Source organism: Phalangium opilio, unplaced genomic scaffold (assembly GCF_054372755.1).
Source record: "Phalangium opilio isolate 3A_F unplaced genomic scaffold, DU_Popi_V2 ptg000101l_1, whole genome shotgun sequence".
Lineage (NCBI taxonomy): Eukaryota > Metazoa > Arthropoda > Arachnida > Opiliones > Phalangiidae > Phalangium > Phalangium opilio.
Genome location: NW_028324204.1, coordinates 6,996,922 through 7,024,849, shown reverse-complemented (window position 1 = coordinate 7,024,849; position 27,928 = coordinate 6,996,922). Strand labels below are relative to the sequence as shown.

Genomic DNA, 27,928 nt, shown 5'->3' with positions numbered 1-27,928 from the left:
TAACACAGCGTGCCGTTGGCTTTTTCCATTTTTTTTCCTCTTTAAAATTCCACCAGATATGAGAAAAGCAAACATATCTTCTTTTTGTTATAGTTTTATAAAGATGAAGGTTAAATAAATTCGAATTATTAACTAGCACTCTTGGCAACGGCCATATCACACTGAAAACACCGTTTCTCGTCCGATCACCATAGTTAAGCAGCGTCGAGCGCAGTCAGTACTTGGTAACACAGCGTGCCGTTGGCTTTTTCCTTTTTGTTTCCTCTTTAAAATTCCACCAGATATGAAATAAGCAAACATATCTTCTTTTTGTTATTGTTTTATAAGGATGAAGGTTAAATAAATTCAAATTATTAACTAGCACTCTCGGCAACGGCCATATCACGCTGAAAACACCGTTTCTCGTCCGATCACCATAGTTAAGCAGCGTCGAGCGCAGTCAGTACTTGGTAACACAGCGTGCCGTTGGCTTTTTCCTTTTTGTTTCCTCTTTAAAATTCCACCAGATATGAAAAAAGCAAACATATCTTCTTTTTGTTATTGTTTTATAAAGATGAAGGTTAAAAAATTCAAATTATTAACTAGCACTCTCGGCAACGGCCATATCGCGCTGAAAACACCGTTTCTTTTCCGATCACCGAAGTTAAGCAGCGTCGGGCGCAGTCAGTACTTGGGAGGGAGACCACTTAGGAACACTGCGTGCCGTTAGCTTTTTCACTTTTTTTTGTCTTTTAAATTCCAATAGATATGAAAAAAGCAAACATATTTTCTTTTTGTTATAGTTTTAAAAAGATGAAGGTTAATTTGTTTCACTTAATTTAAATTCGAATTATTAACTAGCACTCTTGGCAACGGCCATATCACGCTGAAAACCCCGGTTCTCGTCCGATCACCGAAGTTAAGCAGCGTCGAGCGCAGTCAGTGCTTGGGAACACTGCGTGCCGTTGGCTTTTTCCTTTTTGTTTCCTCTTTTAAATTCCACCAGATATGAAAAAGCAAACATATCTTCTTTTTGTTATAGTTTAATAAAGATGAAGGTTAAATAAATTCAAATTATTAACTAGCACTCTCGGCAACGGCCATATCACGCTGAATACACCGTTTCTCGTCCGATCACCGAAGTTAAGCAGCGTCGGGCGCAGTCAGTACTTGGGAGGGAGACCACTTAGGAACAAGGCGTGCCGTTAGCTTTTTCACTTTTTTTTCTCTTTTAAATTCCAATAGATATGAAAAAAGCAAACTTATTTTCTTTTTGTTATTGTTTTAAAAAGATGAAGGTTAATTTGTTTCACTTAATTTAAATTCGAATTATTAACTAGCACTCTTGGCAACGGCCATATCACGCTGAAAACCCCGGTTCTCGTCCGATCACCGAAGTTAAGCAGCGTCGAGCGCAGTCAGTGCTTGGGAACACTGCGTGCCGTTGGCTTTTTCCTTTTTGTTTCCTCTTTTAAATTCCACCAGATATGAAAAAGCAAACATATCTTCTTTTTGTTATAGTTTAATAAAGATGAAGGTTAAATAAATTCAAATTATTAACTAGCACTCTCGGCAACGGCCAAATCACGCTGAATACACCGTTTATCGTCCGATCACGGAAGTTAAGCAGCGTCGGGCGCAGTTAGTACTTGGGAGGGAGACCACTTAGGAACACTGCGTGCCGTTAGCTTTTTCACTTTTTTTTCTCTTTTAAATTCCAATAGATATGAAAAAAGCAAACTTATTTTCTTTTTTGTTATTGTTTTAAAAAGATGAAGGTTAATTTGTCTCACTTAATTTAAATTCGAATTATTAACTAGCACTCTTGGCAACGGCCATATCACACTGAAAACACCGTTTCTCGTCCGATCACCATAGTTAAGCAGCGTCGAGCGCAGTCAGTACTTGGTAACACAGCGTGCCGTTGGCTTTTTCCATTTTTTTTCCTCTTTAAAATTCCACCAGATATGAAAAAAGCAAACATATCTTCTTTTTGTTATAGTATTATAAAGATGAAGGTTAAATAAATTCAAATTATTAACTAGCACTCTCGGCAACGGCCATATCACGCTGAATACACCGTTTCTCGTCCGATCACCGAAGTTAAGCAGCGTCGGGCGCAGTCAGTACTTGGGAGGGAGACCACTTAGGAACAAGGCGTGCCGTTAGCTTTTTCACTTTTTTTTTCTCTTTTAAATTCCAATAGATATGAAAAAAGCAAACTTATTTTCTTTTTGTTATTGTTTTAAAAAGATGAAGGTTAATTTGTCTCACTTAATTTAAATTCGAATTATTAACTAGCACTCTTGGCAACGGCCATATCACACTGAAAACACCGTTTCTCGTCCGATCAGCATAGTTAAGCAGCGTCGAGCGCAGTCAGTACTTGGTAACACAGCGTGCCGTTGGCTTTTTCCTTTTTGTTTCCTCTTTAAAATTCCACCAGATATGAAAAAAGCAAACATATCTTCTTTTTGTTATTGTTTATAAAGATGAAGGTTAAAAAATTCAAATTATTAACTAGCACTCTCGGCAACGGCCATATCGCGCTGAAAACACCGTTTCTTTTCCGATCACCGAAGTTAAGCAGCGTCGGGCGCAGTCAGTACTTGGTAACACAGCGTGCCGTTGGCTTTTTCCTTTTTGTTTCCTCTTTAAAATTCCACCAGATATGAAAAAAGCAAACATATCTTCTTTTTGTTATTGTTTTATAAAGATGAAGGTTAATTAATTCAAATTGACTAGCACTCTCGGCAACGGCCATATCACTCTGAATACACCGTTTCTCGTCCGATCACCGAAGTTGAGCAGCGTCGAGTGCAGTCAGTACTTGGGAGGGAGACCACTTAGGAACACTGTGTTCCTTTGGTTTTTGACTTTTTTTCCTCTTTTAAATTCCAATAGATATGAAAAAAGCAAACATATTTTCTATTTGTTATTGTTTTAAAAAGATGATGGTTAATTTGTCTCACTTAATTTAAATTCGAATTATTAACTAGCACTCTCGGCAACGGCCATATCACTCTGAAAACACCGGTTCTCGTCCGATCACCGAAGTTAAGCACGGTCGAGCGCAGTCAGTACTTGGGAACACTGCGTGCCGTTGGCTTTTTCCTTTTTGTTTCCTCTTTTAAATTCCACCAGATATGAAAAAACCAAACATATCTTCTTTTTGTTATTGTTTTATAAAGATGAAGGTTAATTAAATTCAAATTATTAACTAGCACTATCGGCAACGGCCATATCACGCTGAAAACACCGTTTCTCGTCCGATCACCGAAGTTGAGCAGCGTCGAGTGCAGTCAGTACTTGGGAGGGAGACCACTTAGGAACACTGCGTTCCGTTGGCTTTTTGACTTTATTTTCCTCTTTTAAATTCCAATAGATATGAAAAAAGCAAACATATTTTCTTTTTGTTATAGTTTTAAAAAGATGAAGGTTAATTTGTCTCACTTAATTTAAATTCGAATTATTAACTAGCACTCTTGGCAACAGCCATATCACACTGAAAACACCGTTTCTCGTCCGATCACTATAGTTAAGCAGCGTCGAGCGCAGTCAGTACTTGGTAACACAGCGTGCCGTTGGCTTTTTCCATTTTTTTTTCCTCTTTAAAATTCCACCAGATATGAAAAAAGCAAACATATCTTCTTTTTGTTATAGTTTTATAAAGATGAAGGTTAAATAAATTCAAATTATTAACTAGCACTCTCGGCAACGGCCATATCACGCTGAATACACCGTTTCTCGTCCGATCACCGAAGTTAAGCAGCGTCGGGCGCAGTCAGTACTTGGGAGGGAGACCACTTAGGAACACTGTGTTCCTTTGGTTTTTGACTTTTTTTCCTCTTTTAAATTCCAATAGATATGAAAAAAGCAAACATATTTTCTTTTTGTTATTGTTTTAAAAAGATGATGGTTAATTTGTCTCACTTAATTTAAATTCGAATTATTAACTAGCACTCTTGGCAACGGCCATATCACGCTGAAAACACCGGTTCTCGTCCGATCACCGAAGTTAAGCACGGTCGAGCGCAGTCAGTACTTGGGAACACTGCGTGCCGTTGGCTTTTTCCTTTTTGTTTCCTCTTTTAAATTCCACCAGATATGAAAAAAGCAAACATATTTTCTTTTTGTTATTGTTTTAAAAAGATGATGGTTAATTTGTCTCACTTAATTTAAATTCGAATTATTAACTAGCACTCTCGGCAACGGCCATATCACTCTGAAAACACCGGTTCTCGTCCGATCACCGAAGTTAAGCACGGTCGAGCGCAGTCAGTACTTGGGAACACTGCGTGCCGTTGGCTTTTTCCTTTTTGTTTCCTCTTTTAAATTCCACCAGATATGAAAAAACCAAACATATCTTCTTTTTGTTATTGTTTTATAAAGATGAAGGTTAATTAAATTCAAATTATTAACTAGCACTCTCGGCAACGGCCATATCACGCTGAAAACACCGGTTCTCGTCCGATCACAGAAGTTAAGCAGCGTCGAGCGCAGTTAGTACTTGGGAGGGAGACCACTTAGGAACACTGCGTGCCGTTGGCATTTTCACTTTTTTTTTCCTCTTTTAAATTCCAAGAGATATGAAAAAAGCAAACATATTTTCTTTTTGTTAATGTTTAAAAAGATGAAGGTTAATTTGTCTCACTTAATTTAAATTCGAATTATTAACTAGCACTCTTGGCAACGGCCATATCACACTGAAAACACCGTTTCTCGTCCGATCACTATAGTTAAACAGCGTCGAGCGCAATCAGTACTTGGTAACACAGCGTGCCGTTGGCTTTTTCCTTTTTGTTTCCTCTTTAAAATTCCACCAGATATGAAAAAAGCAAACATATCTTCTTTTTGTTATTGTTTATAAAGATGAAGGTTAAAAAATTCAAATTATTAACTAGCACTCTCGGCAACGGCCATATCGCGCTGAAAACACCGTTTCTTTTCCGATCACCGAAGTTAAGCAGCGTCGGGCGCAGTCAGTACTTGGTAACACAGCGTGCCGTTGGCTTTTTCCTTTTTGTTTCCTCTTTAAAATTCCACCAGATATGAAAAAAGCAAACATATCTTCTTTTTGTTATTGTTTTATAAAGATGAAGGTTAATTAATTCAAATTGACTAGCACTCTCGGCAACGGCCATATCACTCTGAATACACCGTTTCTCGTCCGATCACCGAAGTTGAGCAGCGTCGAGTGCAGTCAGTACTTGGGAGGGAGACCACTTAGGAACACTGTGTTCCTTTGGTTTTTGACTTTTTTTCCTCTTTTAAATTCCAATAGATATGAAAAAAGCAAACATATTTTCTATTTGTTATTGTTTTAAAAAGATGATGGTTAATTTGTCTCACTTAATTTAAATTCGAATTATTAACTAGCACTCTCGGCAACGGCCATATCACTCTGAAAACACCGGTTCTCGTCCGATCACCGAAGTTAAGCACGGTCGAGCGCAGTCAGTACTTGGGAACACTGCGTGCCGTTGGCTTTTTCCTTTTTGTTTCCTCTTTTAAATTCCACCAGATATGAAAAAACCAAACATATCTTCTTTTTGTTATTGTTTTATAAAGATGAAGGTTAATTAAATTCAAATTATTAACTAGCACTCTCGGCAACGGCCATATCACGCTGAAAACACCGTTTCTCGTCCGATCACCGAAGTTGAGCAGCGTCGATTGCAGTCAGTACTTGGGAGGGAGACCACTTAGGAACACTGTGTTCCTTTGGTTTTTGACTTTTTTTTCCTCTTTTAAATTCCAATCGATATGAAAAAAGCAAACATATTATCTTTTTGTTATTGTTTTAAAAAGATGAAGGTTAATTTGTTTCACTTAATTTAAATTCGAATTATTAACTAGCACTCTCGGCAACGGCCATATCACTCTGAAAACACCGGATCTCGTCCGATCACGGAAGTTAAGCAGCGTCGAGCGCAGTCAGAACTTGGGAGGGAGACCACTTAGGAACACTGCGTTCCGTTGGCTTTTTGACTTTATTTTCCTCTTTTAAATTCCAATAGATATGAAAAAAGCAAACATATTTTCTTTTTGTTATAGTTTTAAAAAGATGAAGGTTAATTTGTCTCACTTAATTTAAATTCGAATTATTAACTAGCACTCTTGGCAACAGCCATATCACACTGAAAACACCGTTTCTCGTCCGATCACTATAGTTAAGCAGCGTCGAGCGCAGTCAGTACTTGGTAACACAGCGTGCCGTTGGCTTTTTCCATTTTTTTCCTCTTTAAAATTCCACCAGATATGAAAAAAGCAAACATATCTTCTTTTTGTTATAGTTTTATAAAGATGAAGGTTAAATAAATTCAAATTATTAACTAGCACTCTCGGCAACGGCCATATCACGCTGAATACACCGTTTCTCGTCCGATCACCGAAGTTAAGCAGCGTCGGGCGCAGTCAGTACTTGGGAGGGAGACCACTTAGGAACACTGTGTTCCTTTGGTTTTTGACTTTTTTTCCTCTTTTAAATTCCAATAGATATGAAAAAAGCAAACATATTTTCTTTTTGTTATTGTTTTAAAAAGATGATGGTTAATTTGTCTCACTTAATTTAAATTCGAATTATTAACTAGCACTCTTGGCAACGGCCATATCACTCTGAAAACACCGGTTCTCGTCCGATCACCGAAGTTAAGCACGGTCGAGCGCAGTCAGTACTTGGGAACACTGCGTGCCGTTGGCTTTTTCCTTTTTGTTTCCTCTTTTAAATTCCACCAGATATGAAAAAAGCAAACATATTTTCTTTTTGTTATTGTTTTAAAAAGATGATGGTTAATTTGTCTCACTTAATTTAAATTCGAATTATTAACTAGCACTCTCGGCAACGGCCATATCACTCTGAAAACATCGGTTCTCGTCCGATCACCGAAGTTAAGCACGGTCGAGCGCAGTCAGTACTTGGGAACACTGCGTGCCGTTGGCTTTTTCCTTTTTGTTTCCTCTTTTAAATTCCACCAGATATGAAAAAACCAAACATATCTTCTTTTTGTTATTGTTTTATAAAGATGAAGGTTAATTAAATTCAAATTATTAACTAGCACTCTCGGCAACGGCCATATCACGCTGAAAACACCGGTTCTCGTCCGATCACAGAAGTTAAGCAGCGTCGAGCGCAGTTAGTACTTGGGAGGGAGACCACTTAGGAACACTGCGTGCCGTTGGCATTTTCACTTTTTTTTTCCTCTTTTAAATTCCAAGAGATATGAAAAAAGCAAACATATTTTCTTTTTGTTAATGTTTAAAAAGATGAAGGTTAATTTGTCTCACTTAATTTAAATTCGAATTATTAACTAGCACTCTTGGCAACGGCCATATCACACTGAAAACACCGTTTCTCGTCCGATCACTATAGTTAAACAGCGTCGAGCGCAGTCAGTACTTGGTAACACAGCGTGCCGTTGGCTTTTTCCTTTTTGTTTCCTCTTTAAAATTCCACCAGATATGAAAAAAGCAAACATATCTTCTTTTTGTTATTGTTTTATAAAGATGAAGGATAATTAAATTCAAATTAACTAGCACTCTCGGCAACGGCCATATCACTCTGAATACACCGTTTCTCGTCCGATCACCGAAGTTGAGCAGCGTCGAGTGCAGTCAGTACTTGGGAGGGAGACCACTTAGGAACACTGTGTTCCTTTGGTTTTTGACTTTTTTTTCCTCTTTTAAATTCCAATCGATATGAAAAAAGCAAACATATTATCTTTTTGTTATTGTTTTAAAAAGATGAAGGTTATTTTGTTTCACTTAATTTAAATTCGAATTATTAACTAGCACTCTCGGCAACGGCCATATCACTCTGAAAACACCGGATCTCGTCCGATCACGGAAGTTAAGCAGCGTCGAGCGCAGTCAGAACTTGGGAGGGAGACCACTTAGGAACACTGCGTTCCGTTGGTTTTTGACTTTTTTTTCCTCTTTTAAATTCCAATAGATATGAAAAAAGCAAACTTATTTTCTTTTTGTTATTGTTTTAAAAAGATGAAGGTTAATTTGTCTCACTTAATTTAAATTCGAATTATTAACTAGCACTCTTGGCAACGGCCATATCACACTGAAAACACCGTTTCTCGTCCGATCCCTATAGTTAAACAGCGTCGAGCGCAGTCAGTACTTGGTAACACAGCGTGCCGTTGGCTTTTTCCTTTTTGTTTCCTCTTTAAAATTCCACCAGATATGAAAAAAGCAAACATATCTTCTTTTTGTTATTGTTTTATAAAGATGAAGGATAATTAAATTCAAATTAACTAGCACTCTCGGCAACGGCCATATCACTCTGAATACACCGTTTCTCGTCCGATCACCGAAGTTGAGCAGCGTCGAGTGCAGTCAGTACTTGGGAGGGAGACCGCTTAGGAACACTGTGTTCCTTTGAGTTTTGACTTTTTTTCCTCTTTTAAATTCCAATAGATATGAAAAAAGCAAACATATTTTCTATTTGTTATTGTTTTAAAAAGATGATGGTTAATTTGTCTCACTTAATTTAAATTCGAATTATTAACTAGCACTCTCGGCAACGGCCATATCACTCTGAAAACACCGGTTCTCGTCCGATCACCGAAGTTAAGCACGGTCGAGCGCAGTCAGTACTTGGGAACACTGCGTGCCGTTGGCTTTTTCCTTTTTGTTTCCTCTTTTAAATTCCACCAGATATGAAAAAACCAAACATATCTTCTTTTTGTTATTGTTTTATAAAGATGAAGGTTAATTAAATTCAAATTATTAACTAGCACTCTCGGCAACGGCCATATCACGCTGAAAACACCGTTTCTCGTCCGATCACCGAAGTTGAGCAGCGTCGAGTGCAGTCAGTACTTGGGAGGGAGACCACTTAGGAACACTGTGTTCCTTTGGTTTTTGACTTTTTTTTCCTCTTTTAAATTCCAATCGATATGAAAAAAGCAAACATATTATCTTTTTGTTATTGTTTTAAAAATATGAAGGTTAATTTGTTTCACTTAATTTAAATTCGAATTATTAACTAGCACTCTCGGCAACGGCCATATCACTCTGAAAACACCGGATCTCGTCCGATCACGGAAGTTAAGCAGCGTCGAGCGCAGTCAGAACTTGGGAGGGAGACCACTTAGGAACACTGCGTTCCGTTGGCTTTTTGACTTTATTTTCCTCTTTTAAATTCCAATAGATATGAAAAAAGCAAACATATTTTCTTTTTGTTATAGTTTTAAAAAGATGAAGGTTAATTTGTCTCACTTAATTTAAATTCGAATTATTAACTAGCACTCTTGGCAACAGCCATATCACACTGAAAACACCGTTTCTCGTCCGATCACTATAGTTAAGCAGCGTCGAGCGCAGTCAGTACTTGGTAACACAGCGTGCCGTTGGCTTTTTCCATTTTTTTTCCTCTTTAAAATTCCACCAGATATGAAAAAAGCAAACATATCTTCTTTTTGTTATAGTTTTATAAAGATGAAGGTTAAATAAATTCAAATTATTAACTAGCACTCTCGGCAACGGCCATATCACGCTGAATACACCGTTTCTCGTCCGATCACCGAAGTTAAGCAGCGTCGGGCGCAGTCAGTACTTGGGAGGGAGACCACTTAGGAACACTGTGTTCCTTTGGTTTTTGACTTTTTTTCCTCTTTTAAATTCCAATAGATATGAAAAAAGCAAACATATTTTCTTTTTGTTATTGTTTTAAAAAGACGATGGTTAATTTGTCTCACTTAATTTAAATTCGAATTATTAACTAGCACTCTCGGCAACGGCCATATCACTCTGAAAACACCGGTTCTCGTCCGATCACCGAAGTTAAGCACGGTCGAGCGCAGTCAGTACTTGGGAACACTGCGTGCCGTTGGCTTTTTCCTTTTTGTTTCCTCTTTTAAATTCCACCAGATATGAAAAAAGCAAACATATTTTCTTTTTGTTATTGTTTTAAAAAGATGATGGTTAATTTGTCTCACTTAATTTAAATTCGAATTATTAACTAGCACTCTCGGCAACGGCCATATCACTCTGAAAACCCCGGTTCTCGTCCGATCACCGAAGTTAAGCACGGTCGAGCGCAGTCAGTACTTGGGAACACTGCGTGCCGTTGGCTTTTTCCTTTTTGTTTCCTCTTTTAAATTCCACCAGATATGAAAAAACCAAACATATCTTCTTTTTGTTATTGTTTTATAAAGATGAAGGTTAATTAAATTCAAATTATTAACTAGCACTCTCGGCAACGGCCATATCACGCTGAAAACACCGGTTCTCGTCCGATCACAGAAGTTAAGCAGCGTCGAGCGCAGTTAGTACTTGGGAGGGAGACCACTTAGGAACACTGCGTGCCGTTGGCATTTTCACTTTTTTTTCCTCTTTTAAATTCCAAGAGATATGAAAAAAGCAAACATATTTTCTTTTTGTTAATGTTTAAAAAGATGAAGGTTAATTTGTCTCACTTAATTTAAATTCGAATTATTAACTAGCACTCTCGGCAACGGCCATATCACTCTGAAAACACCGGTTCTCGTCCGATCACCGAAGTTAAGCAGCGTCGAGCGCAGTCAGTACTTGGGAGGTCTCTGATGTGACGTAAAAAGTCAAAGTTTTTCCACAATACCTGACGAACATTTAATTTTTGGGCTTCCGTGGCGCAATGGTTAGCGCGTTCAGTTGTTAACCGAAAGGTTGGTGGTTCGAGCCCACCCGGGAGAGGTGTTGTGGGGTCTCAGATGTAACGTTACAAGTCAGAGTTTTTCTACAATACCTGACGAACATTTAATTTTTGGGCTTCCGTGGCGCAATGGTTAGCGCGTTCAGCTGTTAACCGAAAGGTTGGTGGTTCCAGCCCACCCGGGAGAGGTGTTGTGGGGTCTAAGATGTAGCGTAAAAAGTCATAAGTTTTCCACAATACCTGACAACCATTTAATTTCAGAGCTTCTATGGCTCCATGGTTAGCGCGTTCGGCTGTTAATCGAAAGGTTGGTAGTTCGAGCCCACCTGGGAGCGGTGTTGTGAGGTCTCAAATGTAACTTCAAATGACGAAGTTTTTCAACAATCCCTGACGACATTTAATTTTTAGGCTTCCGTGGCGCAATGGTTAGCGCGTTCATCTGTTAACCGAAAGGTTGGTGGTTCAAGCCCACCCGGGAGCGGTGTTGTGAAGTCTCAGATGTAACGTAAAAAGTCAGAGTTTTTCCACAATACCTGACGAACATTTAATTTTTGGGCTTCCGTGGCGCAATGGTTAGCGCGTTCAGCGATTTCTACGCTGAATACACCGTTTCTCGTCCGATTACCGAAGTTAAGCAGCGTCGAGCGCAGTCAGTACTTGGAGGGAGACCACTTAGGAACACTGCGGGCCTTTAGCTTTTTCACTTTTTTTTTGTCTTTTAAATTCCAATAGATATGAAAAAAGCAAACTTATTTTCTTTTTGTTATTGTTTTAAAAAGATGAAGGTTAATTTGTCTCACTTAATTTAAATTCGAATTATTAACTAGCACTCTTGGCAACGGCCATATCACACTGAAAACACCGTTTCTCGTCCGATCACTATAGTTAAACAGCGTCGAGCGCAGTCAGTACTTGGTAACACAGCGTGCCGTTGGCTTTTTCCTTTTTGTTTCCTCTTTAAAATTCCACCAGATATGAAAAAAGCAAACATATCTTCTTTTTGTTATTGTTTTATAAAGATGAAGGATAATTAAATTCAAATTAACTAGCACTCTCGGCAACGGCCATATCACTCTGAGTACACCGTTTCTCGTCCGATCACCGAAGTTGAGCAGCGTCGAGTGCAGTCAGTACTTGGGAGGGAGACCACTTAGGAACACTGTGTTCCTTTGGTTTTTGACTTTTTTTTCCTCTTTTAAATTCCAATCGATATGAAAAAAGCAAACATATTATCTTTTTGTTATTGTTTTAAAAAGATGAAGGTTATTTTGTTTCACTTAATTTAAATTCGAATTATTAACTAGCACTCTCGGCAACGGCCATATCACTCTGAAAACACCGGATCTCGTCCGATCACGGAAGTTAAGCAGCGTCGAGCGCAGTCAGAACTTGGGAGGGAGACCACTTAGGAACACTGCGTTCCGTTGGTTTTTGACTTTTTTTTCCTCTTTTAAATTCCAATAGATATGAAAAAAGCAAACTTATTTTCTTTTTGTTATTGTTTTAAAAAGATGAAGGTTAATTTGTCTCACTTAATTTAAATTCGAATTATTAACTAGCACTCTTGGCAACGGCCATATCACACTGAAAACACCGTTTCTCGTCCGATCACTATAGTTAAACAGCGTCGAGCGCAGTCAGTACTTGGTAACACAGCGTGCCGTTGGCTTTTTCCTTTTTGTTTCCTCTTTAAAATTCCACCAGATATGAAAAAAGCAAACATATCTTCTTTTTGTTATTGTTTTATAAAGATGAAGGATAATTAAATTCAAATTAACTAGCACTCTCGGCAACGGCCATATCACTCTGAATACACCGTTTCTCGTCCGATCACCGAAGTTGAGCAGCGTCGAGTGCAGTCAGTACTTGGGAGGGAGACCACTTAGGAACACTGTGTTCCTTTGGTTTTTGACTTTATTTTCCTCTTTTAAATTCCAATAGATATGAAAAAAGCAAACATATTTTCTTTTTGTTATAGTTTTAAAAAGATGAAGGTTAATTTGTCTCACTTAATTTAAATTCGAATTATTAACTAGCACTCTTGGCAACAGCCATATCACACTGAAAACACCGTTTCTCGTCCGATCACCATAGTTAAGCAGCGTCGAGCGCAGTCAGTACTTGGTAACACAGCGTGCCGTTGGCTTTTTCCTTTTTGTTTCCTCTTTAAAATTCCACCAGATATGAAAAAAGCAAACACATCTTCTTTTTGTTATTGTTTTATAAAGATGAAGGATAATTAAATTCAAATTAACTAGCACTCTCGGCAACGGCCATATCACTCTGAATACACCGTTTCTCGTCCGATCACCGAAGTTGAGCAGCGTCGAGTGCAGTCAGTACTTGGGAGGGAGACCACTTAGGAACACTGTGTTCCTTTGGTTTTTGACTTTTTTTCCTCTTTTAAATTCCAATAGATATGAAAAAAGCAAACATATTTTCTTTTTGTTATTGTTTTAAAAAGATGATGGTTAATTTGTCTCACTTAATTTAAATTCGAATTATTAACTAGCACTCTCGGCAACGGCCATATCACTCTGAAAACACCGGTTCTCGTCCGATCACCGAAGTTAAGCACGGTCGAGCGCAGTCAGTACTTGGGAACACTGCGTGCCGTTGGCTTTTTCCTTTTTGTTTCCTCTTTTAAATTCCACCAGATATGAAAAAAGCAAACATATTTTCTTTTTGTTATTGTTTTAAAAAGATGATGGTTAATTTGTCTCACTTAATTTAAATTCGAATTATTAACTAGCACTCTCGGCAACGGCCATATCACTCTGAAAACACCGGTTCTCGTCCGATCACCGAAGTTAAGCAGCGTCGAGCGCAGTCAGTACTTGGGAGGTCTCTGATGTGACGTAAAAAGTCAAAGTTTTTCCACAATACCTGACGAACATTTAATTTTTGGGCTTCCGTGGCGCAATGGTTAGCGCGTTCAGTTGTTAACCGAAAGGTTGGTGGTTCGAGCCCACCCGGGAGAGGTGTTGTGGGGTCTCAGATGTAACGTTACAAGTCAGAGTTTTTCTACAATACCTGACGAACATTTAATTTTTGGACTTCCGTGGCGCAATGGTTAGCGCGTTCAGCTGTTAACCGAAAGGTTGGTGGTTCCAGCCCACCCGGGAGAGGTGTTGTGGGGTCTAAGATGTAGCGTAAAAAGTCATAAGTTTTCCACAATACCTGACAACCATTTAATTTCAGAGCTTCTGTGGCTCCATGGTTAGCGCGTTCGGCTGTTAATCGAAAGGTTGGTGGTTCGAGCCCACCTGGGAGCGGTGTTGTGAGGTCTCAAATGTAACTTCAAAAGACGAAGTTTTTCAACAATCCCTGACGACATTTAATTTTTAGGCTTCCGTGGCGCAATGGTTAGCGCGTTCATCTGTTAACCGAAAGGTTGGTGGTTCAAGCCCACCCGGGAGCGGTGTTGTGAAGTCTCAGATGTAACGTAAAAAGTCAGAGTTTTTCCACAATACCTGACGAACATTTAATTTTTGGGCTTCCGTGGCGCAATGGTTAGCGCGTTCAGCGATTTCTACGCTGAATACACCGTTTCTCGTCCGAATACCGAAGTTAAGCAGCGTCGAGCGCAGTCAGTACTTGGGAGGGAGACCACTTAGGAACACTGCGGGCCTTTAGCTTTTTCACTTTTTTTTTGTCTTTTAAATTCCAATAGATATGAAAAAAGCAAACTTATTTTCTTTTTGTTATTGTTTTAAAAAGATGAAGGTTAATTTGTCTCACTTAATTTAAATTCGAATTATTAACTAGCACTCTTGGCAACGGCCATATCACACTGAAAACACCGTTTCTCGTCCGATCACTATAGTTAAACAGCGTCGAGCGCAGTCAGTACTTGGTAACACAGCGTGCCGTTGGCTTTTTCCTTTTTGTTTCCTCTTTAAAATTCCACCAGATATGAAAAAAGCAAACATATCTTCTTTTTGTTATTGTTTTATAAAGATGAAGGATAATTAAATTCAAATTAACTAGCACTCTCGGCAACGGCCATATCACTCTGAATACACCGTTTCTCGTCCGATCACCGAAGTTGAGCAGCGTCGAGTGCAGTCAGTACTTGGGAGGGAGACCACTTAGGAACACTGTGTTCCTTTGGTTTTTGACTTTTTTTTCCTCTTTTAAATTCCAATCGATATGAAAAAAGCAAACATATTATCTTTTTGTTATTGTTTTAAAAAGATGAAGGTTATTTTGTTTCACTTAATTTAAATTCGAATTATTAACTAGCACTCTCGGCAACGGCCATATCACTCTGAAAACACCGGATCTCGTCCGATCACGGAAGTTAAGCAGCGTCGAGCGCAGTCAGAACTTGGGAGGGAGACCACTTAGGAACACTGCGTTCCGTTGGTTTTTGACTTTTTTTTCCTCTTTTAAATTCCAATAGATATGAAAAAAGCAAACTTATTTTCTTTTTGTTATTGTTTTAAAAAGATGAAGGTTAATTTGTCTCACTTAATTTAAATTCGAATTATTAACTAGCACTCTTGGCAACGGCCATATCACACTGAAAACACCGTTTCTCGTCCGATCCCTATAGTTAAACAGCGTCGAGCGCAGTCAGTACTTGGTAACACAGCGTGCCGTTGGCTTTTTCCTTTTTGTTTCCTCTTTAAAATTCCACCAGATATGAAAAAAGCAAACATATCTTCTTTTTGTTATTGTTTTATAAAGATGAAGGATAATTAAATTCAAATTAACTAGCACTCTCGGCAACGGCCATATCACTCTGAATACACCGTTTCTCGTCCGATCACCGAAGTTGAGCAGCGTCGAGTGCAGTCAGTACTTGGGAGGGAGACCACTTAGGAACACTGTGTTCCTTTGGTTTTTGACTTTATTTTCCTCTTTTAAATTCCAATAGATATGAAAAAAGCAAACATATTTTCTTTTTGTTATAGTTTTAAAAAGATGAAGGTTAATTTGTCTCACTTAATTTAAATTCGAATTATTAACTAGCACTCTTGGCAACAGCCATATCACACTGAAAACACCGTTTCTCGTCCGATCACCATAGTTAAGCAGCGTCGAGCGCAGTCAGTACTTGGTAACACAGCGTGCCGTTGGCTTTTTCCTTTTTGTTTCCTCTTTAAAATTCCACCAGATATGAAAAAAGCAAACATATCTTCTTTTTGTTATTGTTTTATAAAGATGAAGGATAATTAAATTCAAATTAACTAGCACTCTCGGCAACGGCCATATCACTCTGAATACACCGTTTCTCGTCCGATCACCGAAGTTGAGCAGCGTCGAGTGCAGTCAGTACTTGGGAGGGGGACCACTTAGGAACACTGTGTTCCTTTGGTTTTTGACTTTTTTTCCTCTTTTAAATTCCAATAGATATGAAAAAAGCAAACATATTTTCTTTTTGTTATTGTTTTAAAAAGATGATGGTTAATTTGTCTCACTTAATTTAAATTCGAATTATTAACTAGCACTCTCGGCAACGGCCATATCACTCTGAAAACACCGGTTCTCGTCCGATCACCGAAGTTAAGCACGGTCGAGCGCAGTCAGTACTTGGGAACACTGCGTGCCGTTGGCTTTTTCCTTTTTGTTTCCTCTTTTAAATTCCACCAGATATGAAAAAAGCAAACATATTTTCTTTTTGTTATTGTTTTAAAAAGATGATGGTTAATTTGTCTCACTTAATTTAAATTCGAATTATTAACTAGCACTCTCGGCAACGGCCATATCACTCTGAAAACACCGGTTCTCGTCCGATCACCGAAGTTAAGCAGCGTCGAGCGCAGTCAGTACTTGGGAGGTCTCTGATGTGACGTAAAAAGTCAAAGTTTTTCCACAATACCTGACGAACATTTAATTTTTGGGCTTCCGTGGCGCAATGGTTAGCGCGTTCAGTTGTTAACCGAAAGGTTGGTGGTTCGAGCCCACCCGGGAGAGGTGTTGTGGGGTCTCAGATGTAACGTTACAAGTCAGAGTTTTTCTACAATACCTGACGAACATTTAATTTTTGGACTTCCGTGGCGCAATGGTTAGCGCGTTCAGCTGTTAACCGAAAGGTTGGTGGTTCCAGCCCACCCGGGAGAGGTGTTGTGGGGTCTAAGATGTAGCGTAAAAAGTCATAAGTTTTCCACAATACCTGACAACCATTTAATTTCAGAGCTTCTGTGGCTCCATGGTTAGCGCGTTCGGCTGTTAATCGAAAGGTTGGTGGTTCGAGCCCACCTGGGAGCGGTGTTGTGAGGTCTCAAATGTAACTTCAAAAGACGAAGTTTTTCAACAATCCCTGACGACATTTAATTTTTAGGATTCCGTGGCGCAATGGTTAGCGCGTTCATCTGTTAACCGAAAGGTTGGTGGTTCAAGCCCGCCCGGGAGCGGTGTTGTGAAGTCTCAGATGTAACGTAAAAAGTCAGAGTTTTTCCACAATACCTGACGAACATTTAATTTTTGGGCTTCCGTGGCGCAATGGTTAGCGCGTTCAGCGATTTCTACGCTGAATACACCGTTTCTCGTCCGATTACCGAAGTTAAGCAGCGTCGAGCGCAGTCAGTACTTGGGAGGGAGACCACTTAGGAACACTGCGGGCCTTTAGCTTTTTCACTTTTTTTTGTCTTTTAAATTCCAATAGATATGAAAAAAGCAAACTTATTTTCTTTTTGTTATTGTTTTAAAAAGATGAAGGTTAATTTGTCTCACTTAATTTAAATTCGAATTATTAACTAGCACTCTTGGCAACGGCCATATCACACTGAAAACACCGTTTCTCGTCCGATCACTATAGTTAAACAGCGTCGAGCGCAGTCAGTACTTGGTAACACAGCGTGCCGTTGGCTTTTTCCTTTTTGTTTCCTCTTTAAAATTCCACCAGATATGAAAAAAGCAAACATATCTTCTTTTTGTTATTGTTTTATAAAGATGAAGGATAATTAAATTCAAATTAACTAGCACTCTCGGCAACGGCCATATCACTCTGAATACACCGTTTCTCGTCCGATCACCGAAGTTGAGCAGCGTCGAGTGCAGTCAGTACTTGGGAGGGAGACCACTTAGGAACACTGTGTTCCTTTGGTTTTTGACTTTTTTTTCCTCTTTTAAATTCCAATCGATATGAAAAAAGCAAACATATTTTCTTTTTGTTATAGTTTTAAAAAGATGAAGGTTAATTTGTTTCACTTAATTTAAATTCGAATTATTAACTAGCACTCTCGGCAACGGCCATATCACTCTGAAAACACCGGATCTCGTCCGATCACGGAAGTTAAGCAGCGTCGAGCGCAGTCAGAACTTGGGAGGGAGACCACTTAGGAACACTGCGTTCCGTTGGCTTTTTGACTTTATTTTCCTCTTTTAAATTCCAATAGATATGAAAAAAGCAAACATATTTTCTTTTTGTTATAGTTTTAAAAAGATGAAGGTTAATTTGTCTCACTTAATTTAAATTCGAATTATTAACTAGCACTCTTGGCAACAGCCATATCACACTGAAAACACCGTTTCTCGTCCGATCACCATAGTTAAGCAGCGTCGAGCGCAGTCAGTACTTGGTAACACAGCGTGCCGTTGGCTTTTTCCATTTTTTTTCCTCTTTAAAATTCCACCAGATATGAAAAAAGCAAACATATCTTCTTTTTGTTATAGTTTTATAAAGATGAAGGTTAAATAAATTCAAATTATTAACTAGCACTCTCGGCAACGGCCATATCACGCTGAATACACCGTTTCTCGTCCGATCACCGAAGTTAAGCAGCGTCGGGCGCAGTAAGAACTTGGGAGGGAGACCACTTAGGAACACTGCGTGCCGTTAGCTTTTTCACTTTTTTTTTCTCTTTTAAATTCCAATAGATATGAAAAAAGCAAACATATTTACTTTTTGTTATTGTTTTAAAAAGATGAAGGTTAATTTGTCTCACTTAATTTAAATTCGAATTATTAACTAGCACTCTTGGCAACAGCCATATCACACTGAAAACACCGTTTCTCGTCCGATCACCATAGTTAAGCAGCGTCGAGCGCAGTCAGTACTTGGTAACACAGCGTGCCGTTGGCTTTTTCCTTTTTGTTTCCTCTTTAAAATTCCACCAGATATGAAAAAAGCAAACATATCTTCTTTTTGTTATTGTTTTATAAAGATGAAGGTTAATTAAATTCAAATTAACTAGCACTCTCGGCAACGGCCATATCACTCTGAATACACCGTTTCTCGTCCGATCACCGAAGTTGAGCAGCGTCGAGTGCAGTCAGTACTTGGGAGGGAGACCACTTAGGAACACTGTGTTCCTTTGGTTTTTGACTTTTTTTCCTCTTTTAAATTCCAATAGATATGAAAAAAGCAAACATATTTTCTTTTTGTTATTGTTTTAAAAAGATGATAGTTAATTTGTCTTACTTAATTTAAATTCGAATTATTATCTATTACTCTCGGCAACGGCCATATCACTCTGAAAACACCGGTTCTCGTCCGATCACCGAAGTTAAGCAGCGTCGAGCGCAGTCAGTTCTTGGGAGGTCTCTGATGTGACGTAAAAAGTCAAAGTTTTTCCACAATACCTGACGACCATATCATTTTTGAGCTTCCGTGGCGCAAAGGTTAGCGCGTTCAGCTGTTATTCAAAAGGTTGGTGGTTCGAGTACACCTGGGAGCGGTGTTGTGAGGTCTCAGATGTAACGTAAAAAGTCATAACTTTTCCACAATACCTGACAACCATTTAATTTCTGAGCTTCCGTGGCTCAATGGTTAGAGCGTTCGGCTGTTAACCAATAGGTTGGTGGTTCGAGCCCACCCAGGAGCGGTGTTTTAGGATCACAAATGTAGCGTAAAAAGCCAAAGTTTTTCAACAATACCTGACGACCATTTAATTTTTGGGCTTCCGTGGCGCAATGGTTAGCGCGTTCGGCTGTTAACCGAAAGGTTGGTGGTACGAGCCCACCTGGGAGCGGTGTTGTGAGGTCTCAGATGTAACGTAAAAAGTCATAATTTTCCCACAATACCGGACAATTATTTAATTTTTGAGCTTCCGTGGCTCAATGGTTGGCGCGTTCGGCTGTTGACCAATAGGTTGGTGGTTCGAGCCCACCCGGGAGAGGTGTTGTGGGGTCTCAGATGTAACGTAAAAAGTCAGAGTTTTTCCACAATACCTGACGAACATTTAATTTTTGGGCTTTCGTGGCGCAATGGTTAGCGCGATCAGCTGTTTACCGAAAGGTTGGTGGTTCGAGCCCACCCGGGAGAGATGTTGTGGGGTCTCAGATGTAGCGTGAAAGTCATAACTTTTCCACAATACCTGAAAAACATTTAATTTCTGAGTTTCCGTGGCTCAATGGTAGGCGCGTTCGTCTGTTAACCAATAGGTTGGTGGTTCGAGCCCCCCCGGGAGAGGTGTTGTGGGGTCTCAGATGTAGCGTGAAAAGTCATAACTTTTCCACAATACCTGAAAAACATTTAATTTCTGAGTTTCCGTGGCTCAATGGTTTGCGCGTTCGGCTGTAAACCAATAGGTTGGTGGTTCGAGCCCACCCGGGAGCGGTGTTTTGGGATCTCAAATGTAACTTAAAAAGCCAAAGTCTTTCCACAATACCTGACGACCATTTAATTTTTGAGCTTCCGTGGCGCAATGGTTAGCGCGTTCGGCTGTTAACCGAAAGGTTGGTGGTACGAACACATCCGGGAGCGGTGTTGTGAGGTCTCTGATGTGACGTAAAAAGTCAAAGTTTTTCCACAATACCTGACGACCATATCATTTTTGGGCTTCCGTGTGGCAATGGTTAGCGCGCTCAGCTGTTATTCAAAAGGTTGGTGGTTCGAGCCCACCTGGGAGCGGTGTCGTGAGGTATCAGATGTAACGTAAAAAGTCAGAGTTTTTCCACAATACCTGACGAACATTTAATTTTTGGGCTTCCGTGGCGCAATGGTTAGCGCGTTCAGCTGTTAACCGAAAGGTTGGTGGTTCGAGCCCACCCGGGATAGGTGTTGTGGGGTCTCAGATCTACCGTGAAAAGTCATAACTTTTCCACAATACCTGAAAAACATTTGATTTCTGAGTTTCCGTGGCTCAATGGTTAGCGCGTTCGGCTGTTAACCAATAGGTTGGTGGTTCGAGCCCACCCGGGAGCGGTGTTGTGAGGGCTCTGATGTGACGTAAAAAGTCAAAGTTTTTCCACAATACCTGACGACCATATCACTTTTGGGCTTCCGTGGCGCAATGGTTAGCGCGCTCAGCTGTTATTCAAAAGGTTGGTGATTCGAGCCCACCTGGGAGCGGTGTTGTGAGGTCTCAGATGTAACGTAAAAAGTCATAACTTTTCCACAATACCTGACAACCATTTAATTTCTGAGCTTCCGTGGCTCAATGGTTAGAGCGTTCGGCTCATAACCAATAGGTTGGTGGTTCGAGCCCATCCGGGAGCGGTGTTGTGAGGTCTCTGATGTAGCGTAAAAAGTCAAAACTTTTCCACAATACGTGTCAACCATTTAATTTCTGAGCTTCCGTGGCAAAATGGTTAGCGCGTTCGGCTGTTAACCAATAGGTTGGTGGTTCGAGCCCACCCGGGAGCGGTGTTTTAGGATCACAAATGTAACGTAAAAAGCCAAAATTTTTCAACAATACCTGACGACCATTTAATTTTTGGGCTTCCGTGGCGCAATGGTTAGCGGGTTCGGCTGTTAACCGAAAGGTTGGTGGTACGAGCCCACCTGGGAGCGGTGTTGTGAGGTCTCAGATGTAACGTAAAAAGTCATAATTTTTCCACAATACCGGAAAATTATTTAATTTTTGAGCTTCCGTGGCTCAATGGTTGGCGCGTTCGGCTATTGACCAATAGGTTGGTGGTTCGAGCCCACCCGGGAGAGGTGTTGTGGGGTCTCAGATGTAACGTAAAAAGTCAGAGTTTTTCCACAATACCTGACGAACATTTAATTTTTGGGCTTTCGTGGCGCAATGGTTAGCGCGATCAGCTGTTTACCGAAAGGTTGGTGGTTCGAGCCCACCCGGGAGAGATGTTGTGGAGTCTCAGATGTAGCGTGAAAAGTCATAACTTTTCCACAATACCTGAAAACTATTTAATTTCTGAGTTTCCGTGGCTCAATGGTTAGCGCGTTCGGCTGTTATCCAATAGGTTTGTGGTTCGAGCCCACCCGGGAGCGGTGTTTTGGGATCTCAAATGTAACGTAAAAAGCCAAAGTCTTTCCACAATACCTGACGACCATTTAATTTTTGGGCTTCCGTGGCGCAATGGTTAGCGCGTTCGGCTGTTAACCGAAAGGTTGGTGGTACGAACACATCCGGGAGCGGTGTTGTGAGGTCTCTGATGTGACGTAAAGAGTCAAAGTTTTTCCACAATACCTGACGACCATATCATTTTTGGGCTTCCGTGTGGCAATGGTTAGCGCGCTCAGCTGTTATTCAAAAGGTTGGTGGTTCGAGCCCACCTGGGAGCGGTGTCGTGAGGTATCAGATGTAACGTAAAAAGTCAGAGTTTTTCCACAATACCTGACGAACATTTAATTTTTGGGCTTCCGTGGCGCAATGGTTAGCGCGTTCAGCTGTTAACCGAAAGGTTGGTGGTTCGAGCCCACCCGGGATAGGTGTTGTGGGGTCTCAGATCTACCGTGAAAAGTCATAACTTTTCCATAATACCTGAAAAACATTTGATTTCTGAGTTTCCGTGGCTCAATGGTTAGCGCGTTCGGCTGTTAACCAATAGGTTGGTGGTTCGAGCCCACCCGGGAGCGGTGTTGTGAGGGCTCTGATGTGACGTAAAAAGTCAAAGTTTTTCCACAATACCTGACGACCATATCACTTTTGGGCTTCCGTGGCGCAATGGTTAGCGCGCTCAGCTGTTATTCAAAAGGTTGGTGATTCGAGCCCACCTGGGAGCGGTGTTGTGAGGTCTCAGATGTAACGTAAAAAGTCATAACTTTTCCACAATACCTGACAACCATTTAATTTCTGAGCTTCCGTGGCTCAATGGTTAGAGCGTTCGGCTCATAACCAATAGGTTGGTGGTTCGAGCCCATCCGGGAGCGGTGTTGTGAGGTCTCTGATGTAGCGTAAAAAGTCAAAACTTTTCCACAATACGTGACAACCATTTAATTTCTGAGCTTCCGTGGCAAAATGGTTAGCGCGTTCGGCTGTTAACCAATAGGTTGGTGGTTCGAGCCCACCCGGGAGCGGTGTTTTAGGATCACAAATGTAACGTAAAAAGCCAAAATTTTTCAACAATACCTGACGACCATTTAATTTTTGGGCTTCCGTGGCGCAATGGTTAGCGGGTTCGGCTGTTAACCGAAAGGTTGGTGGTACGAGCCCACCTGGGAGCGGTGTTGTGAGGTCTCAGATGTAACGTAAAAAGTCATAATTTTTCCACAATACCGGACAATTATTTAATTTTTGAGCTTCCGTGGCTCAATGGTTGGCGCGTTCGGCTGTTGACCAATAGGTTGGTGGTTCGAGCCCACCCGGGAGAGGTGTTGTGGGGTCTCAGATGTAACGTAAAAAGTCAGAGTTTTTCCACAATACCTGACGAACATTTAATTTTTGGGCTTTCGTGGCGCAATGGTTAGCGCGATCAGCTGTTTACCGAAAGGTTGGTGGTTCGAGCCCACCCGGGAGAGATGTTGTGGGGTCTCAGATGTAGCGTGAAAAGTCATAACTTTTCCACAATACCTGAAAACTATTTAATTTCTGAGTTTCCGTGGCTCAATGGTTAGCGCGTTCGGCTGTTATCCAATAGGTTTGTGGTTCGAGCCCACCCGGGAGCGGTGTTTTGGGATCTCAAATGTAACGTAAAAAGCCAAAGTTTTTCAACAATACCTGACGACCATTTAATTTTTGGGCTTCCGTTGCGCAATGGTTAGCGCGTGGGCTCGAACCACCAACCTATTGGTTAACAGCCGAACGCGCTAACCATTGAGCCACGGGAACTCAGAAATTAAATGTTTTTCAGGTATTGTGGAAAAGTTATGACTTTTCACGCTACATCTGAGACCCCACAACATCTCTCCCGGGTGGGCTCGAACCACCAACCTTTCGGTTAACAGCTGAACGCGCCAACCATTGAGCCACGGAAGCTCAAAAATTAAATGGTTGTCAGGTATTGTGGAAAAGTTAGGACTTTTCACGCTACATCTGAGACCCCACAACACCTCTCCCGGGTGGGCTCGAACCACCTACCTATTGGTTAACAGACGAACGTGCTAACCATTGAGCCACGGAAGCTCAGAAATTAAATAGTTGTTAGGTATTGTGGAAAAGTTATGACTTTTCACGCTACATCTGAGACCCCACAACACCTCTCCCGGGTGGGCTCGAACCACCAACCTATTGGTTAACAGACGAACACGCTAACCATTGCGCCACGGAAGCTCAGAAATTAAATGGTTGTCAGGTATTGTGGAAAAGTTACGACTTTTCACGGTAGATCTGAGACCCCACAACACCTATCCCGGGTGGGCTCGAACCACGAACCTTTTGGTTAACAGCTGAACGCGCTAACCATTGCGCCACGGAAGCCCAAAAATTAAATGTTCGTCAGGTATTGTGGAAAAACTCTGACTTTTTACGTTACAACTGATACCTCACAACACCGCTCCCAGGTGGGCTCGAACCACCAACCTTTTGGTTAACATCCGAACGCGCTAACCATTGAGCCACGGGAACTCAGTAATTAAATGTTTTTCAGGTATTGTGGAAAAGTTATGACTTTTCACGCTACATCTGAGACCCAACAACACCTCTCCCGGGTGGGCTCGAACCACCAACCTATTGGCCAACAGCCGAACGCGCCAACCATTGAGCCACGGAAGCTCAGAAATTAAATAGTTGTCAGGTATTGTGGAAAAGTTATGACTTTTCACGCCACATCTGAGACCCCACAACATCTCTCCCGCGTGGGCTCGAACCACCAACCTTTCGGTTAACAGCTGAATGCGCTAACCATTGCGCCACGGAAGCTCAGAAATTAAATGGTTGTCAGGTATTGTGGAAAAGTTATGACTTTTCACGGTAGATCTGAGACCCCACAACACCTATCCCGGGTGGGCTCGAACCACGAACCTTTTGGTTAACAGCTGAACGCGCTAACCATTGCGCCACGGAAGCCCAAAAGTTAAATGTTCGTCAGGTATTGTGGAAAAACTCTGACTTTTTACGTTACAACTGATACCTCACAACACCGCTCCCAGGTGGGCTCGAACCACCAACCTTTTGAATAACAGCTGAGCGCGCTAACCATTGCCACACGGAAGCCCAAAAATGATATGGTCGTCAGGTATTGTGGAAAAACTTTGACTTTTTACGTCACATCAGAGACCTCACAACACCGCTCCCGGGTGGGTTCGAACCACCAACCTATTGGTTAACAGCCGAACGCGCTAACCATTGAGCCACGGGAACTCAGAAATTAAATGTTTTTCAGGTATTGTGGAAAACTTATGACTTTTCACGCTACATCTGAGACCCCACAACATCTCTCCCGGGTGGGCTCGAACCACCAACCTTTCGGTTAACAGCTGAACGCGCCAACCATTGAGCCACGGAAGCTCAGAAATTAAATAGTTGTTAGGTATTGTGGAAAAGTTATGACTTTTCAAAATACATCTGAGACCCCACAACACCTCTCCCGGGTGGGCTCGAACCACCTACCTATTGGTTAACAGACGAACGCGCTAACCATTGAGCCACGGAAGCCCAAAATTAAATGGTCGTCAGGTATTGTGGAAAAACTTTGGCTTTTTACGTTACATTTGAGGTCCCAAAACACCGCTCCCGGGTGGGCTCGAACCACCAACCTGTTGGTTAACAGCCGAACGCGCTAACATTGAGCCACGGAACCTCAGAAATTAAATGGTTGTCACGTATTGTGGAAAAGTTTTGACTTTTTACGCTACATCTGAGACCCCACAACACCTCTCCCGGGTGGGCTCGAACCACCTACCTATTGGTTAACAGACGAACGCGCTAACCATTGAGCCACGGAAGCCCAAAATTAAATGGTCGTCAGGTATTGTGGAAAAACTTTGGCTTTTTACGTTACATTTGAGGTCCCAAAACACCGCTCCCGGGTGGGCTCGAACCACCAACCTGTTGGTTTACAGCCGAACGCGCTTACCATTGAGCCACGGAAACTCAGAAATGATATGTTTTTCAGGTATTGTGGAAAAGTTATGACTTTTCAAAATACATCTGAGACCCCACAACACCTCTCCCGGGTGGGCTCGAACCACCAACCTATTGGTTAACAGCCGAACGCGCTAACCATTGAGCCACGGGAACTCAGAAATTCCATGTTTTTCAGGTATTGTGGAAAAGTTATGACTTTTCACGCTACATCTGAGACCCCACAACATCTCTCCCGGGTGGGCTCGAACCACCAAGCTTTCGGTTAACAGCCGAACGCGCTAACCATTGAGCCACGGAAACTCAGAAATGATATGTTTTTCAGGTATTGTGGAAAAGTTATGACATTTCAAAATACATCTGAGACCCCACAACACCTCTCCCGGGTGGGCTCTAACCACCAACCTATTGGTTAACAGCCGAACGCGCTAACCATTGAGCCACGGGAACTCAGAAATTCAATGTTTTTCAGGTATTGTGGAAAAGTTATGACTTTCACGCTACATCTGAGACCCCACAACATCTCTCCCGGGTGGGCTCGAACCACCAAGCTTTCGGTTAACAGCTGAACGCGCCAACAATTGAGCCACGGAAGCTCAGAAATTAAATAGTTGTTAGGTATTGTGGAAAAGTTATGACTTTTCACGCTACATCTGAGACCCCACAACACCTCTCCCGGGTGGGCTCGAACCACCTACCTATTGGTTAACAGACGAACGCGCTAACCATTGAGCCACGGAAACTCAGAAATGAAATGGTTGTCAGGTATTGTGGAAAAGTTATGACTTTTCACGGTAGATCTGATACCTCACAACACCGCTCCCAGGTGGGCTCGAACCACCAACCTTTTGAATAACAGCTGAGCGCGCTAACCATTGCCACACGGAAGCCCAAATATTAAATGTTCGTCAGGTATTGTGGAAAAACTCTGACTTTTTACGTCACATCAGAGACCTCACAACACCGCTCCCGGGTGGGTTCGAACCACCAACCTATTGGTTAACAGCCGAACGCGCTAACCATTAAGCCACGGAAGCCCAAAAATTAAATGGTCGTCAGGTATTGTGGAAAAACTTTGGCTTTTTACTTTACATTTGAGGTCCCAAAACACCCCTCCCGGGTGGGCTCGAACCACCAACCTGTTGGTTTACAGCCGAACGCGCTAACCATTGAGCCACGGAAACTCAGAAATGATATGTTTTTCAGGTATTGTGGAAAAGTTATGACTTTTCAAAATACATCTGAGACCCCACAACACCTCTCCCGGGTGGGCTCGAACCACCAACCTATTGGCCAACAGCCGAACGCGCCAACCATTGATCCACGGAAGCTCAGAAATTAAATAGTTGTCAGGTATTGTGGAAAAGTTATGACTTTTCACGCCACATCTGAGACCCCACAACATCTCTCCCGGGTGGGCTCGAACCACCTACCTATTGGTTAACAGACGAACGCGCTAACCATTGAGCCACGGAAGCCCAAAATTAAATGGTCGTCAGGTATTGTGGAAAAACTTTGGCTTTTTACGTTACATTTGAGGTCCCAAAACACCGCTCCCGGGTGGGCTCGAACCACCAACCTGTTGGTTTACAGCCGAACGCGCTTACCATTGAGCCACGGAAACTCAGAAATGATATGTTTTTCAGGTATTGTGGAAAAGTTATGAATTTTCAAAATACATCTGAGACCCCACAACACCTCTCCCGGGTGGGCTCGAACCACCAACCTATTGGTTAACAGCCGAACGCGCTAACCATTGAGCCACGGGAACTCAGAAATTCAATGTTTTTCAGGTATTGTGGAAAAGTTATGACTTTTCACGCTACATCTGAGACCCCACAACATCTCTCCCGGGTGGGATCGAACCACCCACCTTTCGGTTAACAGCTGAATGCGCTAACCATTGCGCCACGGAAGCTCAGAAATTAAATGGTTGTCAGGTATTGTGGAAAAGTTATGACTTTTCACGGTAGATCTGATACCTCACAACACCGCTCCCAGGTGGGCTCGAACCACCAACCTTTTGAATAACAGCTGAGCGCGCTAACCATTGCCACACGGAAGCCCAAAAATTAAATGTTCGTCAGGTATTGTGGAAAAACTCTGACTTTTTACGTCACATCAGAGACCTCACAACACCGCTCCCGGGTGGGTTCGAACCACCAACCTATTGGTTAACAGCCGAACGCGCTAACCATTGAGCCAC

General features: G+C 41.5%; 5 non-coding genes and 29 pseudogenes across 5 annotated transcripts; all 34 read left to right on the top strand.

Moving 5' to 3' along the window:
• Nucleotides 1-592: 592 nt before the first annotated feature.
• On the top strand, nt 593-711 carry LOC149631240 (5S ribosomal RNA; annotated as a pseudogene).
• Nucleotides 712-847: 136 nt separating this feature from the next.
• On the top strand, nt 848-950 carry LOC149631239 (5S ribosomal RNA; annotated as a pseudogene).
• A 121-nt stretch (nt 951-1,071) lies between these two features.
• Nucleotides 1,072-1,190, top strand: LOC149631238 (5S ribosomal RNA; annotated as a pseudogene).
• A 136-nt stretch (nt 1,191-1,326) lies between these two features.
• Nucleotides 1,327-1,429, top strand: LOC149631237 (5S ribosomal RNA; annotated as a pseudogene).
• A 121-nt stretch (nt 1,430-1,550) lies between these two features.
• Nucleotides 1,551-1,669, top strand: LOC149631236 (5S ribosomal RNA; annotated as a pseudogene).
• A 362-nt stretch (nt 1,670-2,031) lies between these two features.
• LOC149631235 (5S ribosomal RNA) lies at nt 2,032-2,150 on the top strand (annotated as a pseudogene).
• An 835-nt stretch (nt 2,151-2,985) lies between these two features.
• LOC149631234 (5S ribosomal RNA) lies at nt 2,986-3,088 on the top strand (annotated as a pseudogene).
• A 122-nt stretch (nt 3,089-3,210) lies between these two features.
• LOC149631233 (5S ribosomal RNA) lies at nt 3,211-3,329 on the top strand (annotated as a pseudogene).
• A 363-nt stretch (nt 3,330-3,692) lies between these two features.
• LOC149631232 (5S ribosomal RNA) lies at nt 3,693-3,811 on the top strand (annotated as a pseudogene).
• Nucleotides 3,812-3,946: 135 nt separating this feature from the next.
• On the top strand, nt 3,947-4,049 carry LOC149631231 (5S ribosomal RNA; annotated as a pseudogene).
• A 137-nt stretch (nt 4,050-4,186) lies between these two features.
• On the top strand, nt 4,187-4,289 carry LOC149631230 (5S ribosomal RNA; annotated as a pseudogene).
• Nucleotides 4,290-4,411: 122 nt separating this feature from the next.
• Nucleotides 4,412-4,530, top strand: LOC149631229 (5S ribosomal RNA). Its single transcript, XR_016374119.1, has one exon. It is a non-coding gene; the product is annotated as a 5S ribosomal RNA (ribosomal RNA).
• Nucleotides 4,531-5,365: 835 nt separating this feature from the next.
• LOC149631228 (5S ribosomal RNA) lies at nt 5,366-5,468 on the top strand (annotated as a pseudogene).
• Nucleotides 5,469-5,845: 377 nt separating this feature from the next.
• On the top strand, nt 5,846-5,964 carry LOC149631227 (5S ribosomal RNA; annotated as a pseudogene).
• A 361-nt stretch (nt 5,965-6,325) lies between these two features.
• LOC149631226 (5S ribosomal RNA) lies at nt 6,326-6,444 on the top strand (annotated as a pseudogene).
• Nucleotides 6,445-6,579: 135 nt separating this feature from the next.
• On the top strand, nt 6,580-6,682 carry LOC149631225 (5S ribosomal RNA; annotated as a pseudogene).
• A 137-nt stretch (nt 6,683-6,819) lies between these two features.
• LOC149631224 (5S ribosomal RNA) lies at nt 6,820-6,922 on the top strand (annotated as a pseudogene).
• A 122-nt stretch (nt 6,923-7,044) lies between these two features.
• Nucleotides 7,045-7,163, top strand: LOC149631223 (5S ribosomal RNA). Its single transcript, XR_016374117.1, has one exon. It is a non-coding gene; the product is annotated as a 5S ribosomal RNA (ribosomal RNA).
• A 614-nt stretch (nt 7,164-7,777) lies between these two features.
• LOC149631222 (5S ribosomal RNA) lies at nt 7,778-7,896 on the top strand (annotated as a pseudogene).
• Nucleotides 7,897-8,508: 612 nt separating this feature from the next.
• Nucleotides 8,509-8,611, top strand: LOC149631221 (5S ribosomal RNA; annotated as a pseudogene).
• A 122-nt stretch (nt 8,612-8,733) lies between these two features.
• Nucleotides 8,734-8,852, top strand: LOC149631220 (5S ribosomal RNA; annotated as a pseudogene).
• Nucleotides 8,853-8,988: 136 nt separating this feature from the next.
• LOC149631219 (5S ribosomal RNA) lies at nt 8,989-9,107 on the top strand (annotated as a pseudogene).
• Nucleotides 9,108-9,469: 362 nt separating this feature from the next.
• On the top strand, nt 9,470-9,588 carry LOC149631218 (5S ribosomal RNA; annotated as a pseudogene).
• Nucleotides 9,589-9,723: 135 nt separating this feature from the next.
• On the top strand, nt 9,724-9,826 carry LOC149631217 (5S ribosomal RNA; annotated as a pseudogene).
• A 137-nt stretch (nt 9,827-9,963) lies between these two features.
• On the top strand, nt 9,964-10,066 carry LOC149631216 (5S ribosomal RNA; annotated as a pseudogene).
• A 122-nt stretch (nt 10,067-10,188) lies between these two features.
• LOC149631215 (5S ribosomal RNA) lies at nt 10,189-10,307 on the top strand. Its single transcript, XR_016374110.1, has one exon. It is a non-coding gene; the product is annotated as a 5S ribosomal RNA (ribosomal RNA).
• Nucleotides 10,308-11,935: 1,628 nt separating this feature from the next.
• On the top strand, nt 11,936-12,054 carry LOC149631214 (5S ribosomal RNA; annotated as a pseudogene).
• A 1,089-nt stretch (nt 12,055-13,143) lies between these two features.
• Nucleotides 13,144-13,246, top strand: LOC149631213 (5S ribosomal RNA; annotated as a pseudogene).
• A 1,630-nt stretch (nt 13,247-14,876) lies between these two features.
• On the top strand, nt 14,877-14,995 carry LOC149631212 (5S ribosomal RNA; annotated as a pseudogene).
• A 1,089-nt stretch (nt 14,996-16,084) lies between these two features.
• On the top strand, nt 16,085-16,187 carry LOC149631211 (5S ribosomal RNA; annotated as a pseudogene).
• A 1,629-nt stretch (nt 16,188-17,816) lies between these two features.
• LOC149631210 (5S ribosomal RNA) lies at nt 17,817-17,935 on the top strand (annotated as a pseudogene).
• A 362-nt stretch (nt 17,936-18,297) lies between these two features.
• On the top strand, nt 18,298-18,416 carry LOC149631209 (5S ribosomal RNA; annotated as a pseudogene).
• A 2,525-nt stretch (nt 18,417-20,941) lies between these two features.
• On the top strand, nt 20,942-21,014 carry TRNAM-CAU (transfer RNA methionine (anticodon CAU)). Its single transcript has one exon. It is a non-coding gene; the product is annotated as a tRNA-Met (tRNA).
• A 1,544-nt stretch (nt 21,015-22,558) lies between these two features.
• On the top strand, nt 22,559-22,631 carry TRNAM-CAU (transfer RNA methionine (anticodon CAU)). The gene has a single exon. It is a non-coding gene; the product is annotated as a tRNA-Met (tRNA).
• Nucleotides 22,632-27,928: the final 5,297 nt, after the last annotated feature.